This window comes from Schistocerca serialis, chromosome 2 (genome assembly GCF_023864345.2).
Source record: "Schistocerca serialis cubense isolate TAMUIC-IGC-003099 chromosome 2, iqSchSeri2.2, whole genome shotgun sequence".
NCBI classification, from domain to species: domain Eukaryota; kingdom Metazoa; phylum Arthropoda; class Insecta; order Orthoptera; family Acrididae; genus Schistocerca; species Schistocerca serialis.
This window is the reverse complement of record NC_064639.1, coordinates 969,399,296-969,407,744: the sequence shown is the minus strand read 5'-3', so window position 1 is coordinate 969,407,744 and position 8,449 is coordinate 969,399,296. Positions and strand designations below refer to the sequence as shown.

Genomic DNA, 8,449 nt, shown 5'->3' with positions numbered 1-8,449 from the left:
CAGCTCTTGTTAGTATTGAAGTTGAAACTTTTGGCAAAACAATCAGAAAAGCACTCCGACTTCAGGCCACAAGTGGCCTACCGGGACCATCCGACCGCCGTGTCATCCTCAGCGGAGGCTGCGGATAGGAAGGGCGTGGGGTCAGCACACCGCTCTCCCGGTCGTTATGATGGTATTCTGGACCGAAGCCGCTACTGTTCGGTCGAGTAGCTCCTCAATTGGCATCATGAGGCTGAGTGCACCCCGAAAAATGGCAACAGCGCATGGCGGCCTGGATGGTCACCCATCCAAGTGCCGACCACGCCCGACACCGCTTAACTTCGGTGATCTCACGCGAACCGGTGTATCCAGTGCAGCAAGGCCGTTGCCAAAACAGTCCGAAAGGTGCACTAAAATCGGAAAGCAATGCGATGAGAGAGGGCTACTGCGGTATAAACAACCCCAAACAGAAGTCTCATGCCAGGCTCCGTCGTTAGAAGGCCGATGCAATAAGACAGGCCTCAGCTACTAAGATAAAACCTCATTTCCTGTACTGCACAGAAACGGCGTCAGCTGTGATTTTTGTACAGGGAACTACGGCATATGCTATCTTCTGGCGAGTCAGGTGGGGCTGAGGAAAACTATTTCAAATGTGCATACGTTCCCAGGTCTTCCTGGAAACAACTGCTGTTTCGTCAGGCAGATTTCCATTACCATTTGGAGAGCGTTTTTGTGACACTCCCCGTACAAAAGTAGCATGTCTAACTTCTCGTCATTGGTGTATATGTCTGCATGCAAGAAATGTTGAGGCATCTATGACCTTCCGCCTGCCGATAGGCAACCTTTGCTTTAAGATTTCACTTACACCATTTATTAAATGTCAGATACTTGAGTACATTGGTTCCTGAATAACATTAGCCAGAAATCTTTATGGCAGAATTGATCACTGCGGTAACGAAATTTTTAACTCAACCAGTACTCTTTAAGGTAATTGCAAATAAAATTATTTTAAACTTCCTGGCGGATTAAAACTGTGTGCTGGACCGAGACTCGAACTCGGAACCTTTGCTTTCGCGGGCAAATGCTCCATCAATTGAGCTGCCCAAGCACTATTCACGACTCGTCCTCACAGCTTCAATTCTGCCAGTACCTCGTCTTCTACGTTCCAAACATCATAGAAGCTCTTCTGCGAACCTTGTAGAACTAGCACTCCTGGAAGAAAGGATATTGCGGAGACGTGGCTTAGCCACAGCCTGGGGAATGTTTCCAGAATGAGATTTTCACTCTGAAGCGGAATGTGCGCTGATATGAAACTTCAGAGTGAAAACCTCATTCTGGAAACATTTTCCAGGCTGTGGCTAAGCTATGTCTCCGCAATATCCTTTCTTCCAGAAGTGCTAGTTCTGCAAGTTTCACAGGAGAGATTCTGTGAAGTTTAGAAGGAAGCACACGAGGTACTGGTAGAACAGAAGCTGTAAGGACGGGTCGTGAGTCGTGCTTGGCCAGCTCAGTTGGTGGCACGGTAGCTCAGCGTGCTCGGTCAGAGGGTTTGCTGCTCTCTGTACTAAAAAAAATTAAGTTAATGGACGTCCGCCCCGAACAAATGTAAAGAACAATATCGAACAAAATAAGATTAAAAAAAAGGTTGGCAGAGCACTTTCCCGCGAAAGGCAAGGGTCCCGAGTTCGAGTCTCGGCTCTACACACAGTTCTAATCTGCCAGGAAGTTTCAAGTTTCATATCTGCTGCAGAGTGAAAATCTCATTCTGGAAAATTATTTTAAATTGAAAGGGATAGAAACTGACAAACATCTTTAAAAACAGATGACTGTACTAGAGTAGATTTTAAATTCAAGGTAAGTGTATTGACTGAAATATTTAAAGCAACAGAAAATTACAATAAAAAAGGTTAAGATTCAAAAGGAAAATAAACTGTCTGAAATCGTCAAAGCACAACTGACAATGTAACTATGGCTCTCCTCAAAGTATTGAGGTGTAACTTTAGCGGTCTGACCAGACCAAGATACAAAACTTAAAAGCACAACGTTACTGTAACAATGTTTAAGGAAAACGTAGAGGCGGCAGTTGCTCGTGAAGACGGTATTCGAGGGTGTAGTCAACTTTCGTAGCCAGCAGGCAAGTAAAACATGCCCTGGAGCCACAGCTTGCGCCGTTACTCCATACGATACACGGCACACAATTCAACTTCTACAACAAAAAAAAAAAAAAAGGTTTACATGTGATGACAAAGCATTCGTCGCCGCGCGGGATTAGCCGAGCGGTCTGAGGCGCTGCAGTCGTGGTCTGTGCGGCTGGTCCCGGCGGAGGTAATAGTGCACAGGTTAATGGCGAAAATGGTTCAAATGGCTCTGAGAACTATGGGACTTAACATCTGAGGTCATCAGTTCCCTAGAACTGAGAACTACTTAAACCTAACTAACCTAAGGAAATCACACACATCCATGAGCGAGGCAGTATTCTAACCTGCGACAGTAGCGGTCGTGGGGTTCCAGATTGAAGCGCCTAGAACCGCTCGGCCACAACGGCCGACGTTAATGGCGAAGCAGATCATGTATATTAAGATTTCCTGTGACGTGTCTCACAACAAATGGCATTTAAACAGCAAAATGATTTACTTTTAGTAAACGTAACAAGGTAATAGCGCAAGCACACGAGACAAAAATATTGTCAGCCCGGGAGACATCATGCTAATACTGAGTAAAACAGCTACTACCTTGACAGTAGCCACATTTCTGCGAAGCTTGCAGTGCATAAGTTTCTTTAGGCATGACACAGATAAAGATCTAATAAATACTTAAAATGATTTACTTTCAACAGGTGCAAACCTTACGCAGGTTAATACCGAGGCAAATCATGTACATTAAAACTTTCTCTTACGTCCCTCACAAGAACTGGCAGATTGAAACGTCCCCTTTGAACATTTCTACATGACTGTGCTTAACCTGACACACAATATTTTGTTAGCGCAACGCAATCTGACTTTCAATAATTCGTACAAAAGAATGGGCCCTGACTAACATTAACCTATACCTTTCACAAATCACTTACCTCACAAAAATCTTCGCTGCTCAAGCTACTGCAATACAGCGAGCGCCACTACTGCCAGCTAAATAAAAGATTCAAACTACTGAAGGCACTAACTACTGATAGGGATAGTTAGCAAATGAAAGATATTAATAGAGAACAAACAATGTATTTACCTTAATATCATCACAAGTCATAATATATATATCAGTTCATGACAAATTACAAATCTCCGCCATCTCTCTCCCCACATCCACCACTGCTGGCGGCTCACCTCCAACTGCGCAACGTTACGCGCTGTTCACAGCCAGCTGCCGCTGCCCAACACTACAATGGCAGACAACAATGCAAACTAGCCACAGACTGCACACAGCACAGCCAGTGATTTTCATATTGAGCGCTACGTAACGTTGCCAATAAGAAAACATAAACAGCCTGCTTACATAGAGAAAACATAAACAGCCTACTTACATAGAGAAAACATAAACAGCCTACTTACATACAGAAAACATAAACAGCCTACTTACATAGAGAAAACATAAACAGCCTACTTACATAGAGAAAACATAAACAGCCTACTTACATACAGAAAACATAAACAGCCTACTTACATAGCCCCCATGCTCCCCACAAAAAATTTTTACAAATGGTGTTGGGCACTGGCCAATACAGATTTGACAAAAATTTTTCACAATTACAGTAACAAAGATATAAAATGCACACACTTATTGATACAATGTTGGTCAAAAGCTAAAATTTTCTCACAGTCTATAAAGACAGTCTTGATCATTCATCACAGTGAAACTGCCGTTTCTTTTCTCAAAGTCTGAGCAGTAAAAGACAATGCACACAGAAGTAGTGGATTTCCATGCAGTCTTGAAGAAGTAGTGTTGTCCTTCCAACGGAAAGACAGTGCTGACTCTTGACATGCTGACAGGTAATGGGCCACAACAGAGCAAACCCACAGCAGAGTTCATTCGACGTTTTGAAGAATATTGTTAGGTAGGTCATCACAGAGCAGACCCACTGGAGTCCTGGTAGAGATTGTGGTATTGGTGGGCCACCAGAGGTGCAGACCCACTGCAGTCCTTGTAGAAATAATGGCGTTGGTAGGTCATCATAGATGCAGACCCACTGTAGTCCTTGTAGAGATAATGGTATTGGTGGGCCACCAGAGGTGCAGACCCACTGTAGTCCTGGTAGAGACGGCCAGCAGCCATCCGTTGCGACTGTGCAGGTGCACAATCACCATCGAAGATTCTTGCAGAGAATATAGCAAGTCCATAAACCACCACTTGTGCACTCAGAAAGTTTTTCTTTTAATTGTCCTTAGAACCAGCAATGCTGTTATCCAGTCCCTTGCTGAATTACCAACACACGTGCAAACACTAACAGTCCCTACTTCTCATATATTGTCCACATACTATGACCAACAGAAACGTGTGCAGTGAAATGTAACTAACAAGTTAATAATGTCATGAACTGGTGACAATTACAATTTTATAACATAAGAATACAATTACAAAGGTACAAAATACATCATTAAAAACATAATAATACAGATAACCTTTGTAGTACAGGCTTTACAAAAGAATAGAAATAAACATATACATCAGTGTTACAAAAATAGTGACATAAGTACATACATAAAATAATGAGAATAGTTTTCGAAACATTAATTTCACACATGAACATTGAAACAGAACAGAATTGTAAACAACTTTACAAAGAAAATAACATATTATTAATGCAACTTATATTTGAGGATAACAGTATTCCTCCTCATAGTGAATGTAGCTTAATATTAAAAGAAAAAAAATTCTATGAAACTACACAGAGACAGGAAGAAAACAAATACTCAAGGGTACACAAACACATAGTGGGATAACACCAATAGGAAAGGACAGGGTTCGTTTTCAGTGTAACATTTGGTACTGCAGTCCAACCCAAAACTTCATATATCTTTCCTCTTATTTCATCCTTTGTTTCCACCAAAAAAATTCTAACTAAGCATGCTTTCTGTGTTTATATGTTCACACGTTTCTTACCTCATTTTTATTTTCCATTATCTTACCTCATCATTTATTTCCAAGAAAATCCTACCTAAACCTGTTTTCTCAATGCATTTCTTCCAATTCATCACAACTCATTCTCTTAGAGGCTACCCCCTCTTAAGCTAACTTAAATCTACTGAGCTCAGATGCTAAACTAAGGGACGAGGCAATGCAGCAGCACAAAATAAGTAACACAAACAGCAATGACCAAAAAATTGGAAAATTGCAAAGCAAGCTACAGTAAATCTAAATTAACAGATAAAATGCAAAATTACAACTAATATGAGACAATGAGCAGCAACAAAAAAAAATCAGTTGTAAAACTGGCTTAACAGAGTAATGTAATGTGAAATTTAGTAGCACTATGCCTGGCAAACAGCAACAGCAAATGCAATAACTTATATCTAAACATGACATAGCTCAAGCAGAAAAAATAATGCAGTAAAAACAACAATGCAGAGAAGGGAAATGTAATTCACATCTTAATATCTATGTAATTAAAGTGGTGCACCACAACAACTTATTGTAAAAGAAATATTACCATGTACTTGAAAAGAATATTATGTATGCAGTTACTAGTTCCTTCTTATTGTTCTTTCCTTTCCAAGTGCTCCTTTTTTAAAGAATGTGGATCATAAAATAATTATTTAATATATCTGTTGACAGAAAGTGTTCACATTAGCAAATGCATTTCATTTTATAAAAGCAATGCTGCAACACAGCTGGAAACCAGATATCAAGTGAAATAAGCAATTACGCAAACCAAAGCATAAAAGCATCATTCAATAGTCATGTGGCATTTCGTAAGTCAGTAGCTCTCAACTCTCATAGAAAGACACTTGTCATAATCAGGTGTGCAGATGTACGAATATTTCCCATCAATTCATAAGCATTTCAGCAATTAGCACAAAGTGCGAGTAATCATATGTTTTCAAGTAACGAGGGTGTCGCATTAGCGATGAAAGGCACACCCTAATGGCTTGTTCTCCAGGTGTTTTCCTGTGCTCTGAAAGGCACGCGCTAATGGCTTTTTCTCCAGGCGTCTGACACAGCTGGGTGCCCACGACGCATTATGTGTAGGTGGTCCGTTAACTTTCTTACGGAAATATTTACGACAGCAGTTTCCGCTACAGAGACAGTCGCATATAAAAATATTTCACAGGTCTAGAATTTGCGTTGCAAATCTGTAGAAACAAAATGCTATTGATATAACAGTGTCCAAAAAAAAATTTTCGTCTGCATTGTAATACATTCACGAATATACACACACATTTCATAACTCTTAAAGTACGTTTCTTGGTTTCCAACATCCTTTTCATAAATCAGAGTCCCTAAACACTACTCATTATTCCTTACCTCATTATACATATACATATTCGTCGACACTTCTTCAATATTTCATCATGAGAAATACGTAGCATAATAAACATTCCTCAACAACATAATACACATCGTCGTCGTAATAATAACATCATAACACCTCAGTCAAATCTCAAAATCGTCGTAACTTCCTCCAATAATTTCTAAGCCTAAAAAAATTCTCTGCTCATGTCAAAAGTGTCAGCTGCCTCAAACGTACTTTAAAAATCATAATCCCTTTACCAAATACATCATTCAAAGCTCTCATAGTATCACAATGATTCCGAAAAAATATGAACAGTTTACAAAGTACAGACAAAATACAGTTTCATAAGTGTGAAGTTATCCAACGGTGTAATTGCGTAAACATCTGTCACTGATGTAGTAAAAAACATGTTTATCTCTCAGTTAAATGATCAGATAGCTGTGTAATTTGTGTGTTAGAGAAATATGGTACCGATGTGTAAAGTTGTATAAGCAAATACCATACTAGCTAGGGTTCCTTGTGGTTGCCACACACATGGTACACAAAGTAAGCGTGTACCCCCCTGAGGATTAATGTAATTATACCCTCAGGTGTTACAGATTACAGCAATGGAAAGAAATGTATCACAGAAAACTTTCTTTGTAATTCAAAAATCTTTAAAAATAAATGTTTTAAGTATAAAATTGATCACTCAAATACGTGTACTGTAGCGCTAAACTGTGCGTCTTGTAACATAATCTCTGTGGAAGTGTCGTAGTTATCGTCCTCCGAAAGCTAAGTTCTGCAGAAGTCAATGTACTTACCTCATAATACACAAAAGTGAAATGCTTTGCGTATAAATGTCTTAGTTATTACGCTTATTGCCGTGATGAAGAAAGTACTGTACTGTAATGTATTGTTGTGCTACGGAAAAGGCAGTCTCATTGTAGCTATACTACAAAAGTTACTACTAAAACATGTTTTACTTTCCAGAATAATACAGAAAAACTGTGCAGATATAAAACAGATACACCGCAAAAGCAACATTGTAAATTGTCACTCATTAGTAGCGTCGTGATAAAATCGTGTAGCTGTCACATAAACTAACTATTGTCTCATCTGGTATCTCACAGAAAGTACTTTAAATCCGGAATGTATTTTCAAGTAAACCAAAATGTTGCATTAAAATCTCATTAGCAGTACCAATATAGTATGTGTCCTAAGTATGTAAGCCTGATAGTCGTTACGTAATCGTGCAACTAACAAGCAAGAATGTACAAATACAGCACTGTGTCGTCTGTTCACTATAACAATGCATTCGTAATTTCTGTTTAAAAATGTTCCCTAGGTTCTAGACTGGATATTTAACTTCAAACATTGTTGCATGTTAACAGTTTCTTAAGTCTGACAAAGCATACTAGAAATGTGAAGTGAAAAGTTTTATTGCAAAGACAAAGGTAAAAAGCAGATTATCTCTCAATAAACGGTTTTACATGTGAAATGTGGTGTAAACCTTTACTCTTCATAGTACTCAGAGTTTGAACTTGAATGCAATTGTCAGGCGGTATACGTCGGTAAAGAATACTGGAGTTTTTCTCAAGGTTAGCGTCTATGTTATTTTTCTCTGAGCCACCTGGCGCACGCGGCTGCCTGCTGTGCGAGTCATTGTCTGTCTCTTTGTTGGCGCGCGTCGTTATTGGGGTTTGGAGACCTAACTTCTACAAATTCACCGTGACGAGAGGGCCCTGCTCTGTTTGAATCCCGCCAGTTCTGATGCAATTCAGGTCTGTCGTTACGATCATATCGTCTGTCGTCATGTCGGTAGATTCCATAGTTTCTTTCTTGTCGGTCACATGGTGGAGAATTTCTCCCTGAATCGTAACTGCGCGCTGGTCCGTTGCGTCTAAAGTTATTCTGTCTCCCTTGATAGTATTTATTTTGGTTCCCATATTGTCTGTTTCTCTTATTGTCTCTGTGATAGTCATTACCACGGAGAGGTGATCTTTCCCTGTAGTTATTACTACTCTGCCAACGGTTGTCATACGGGTG

At 39.8% G+C, this 8,449-nt stretch overlaps 1 pseudogene; it reads right to left on the bottom strand.

The window, feature by feature from the left end:
* Positions 1–251: 251 nt before the first annotated feature.
* LOC126459163 (5S ribosomal RNA) lies at positions 252–369 on the bottom strand (annotated as a pseudogene).
* Positions 370–8,449: the final 8,080 nt, after the last annotated feature.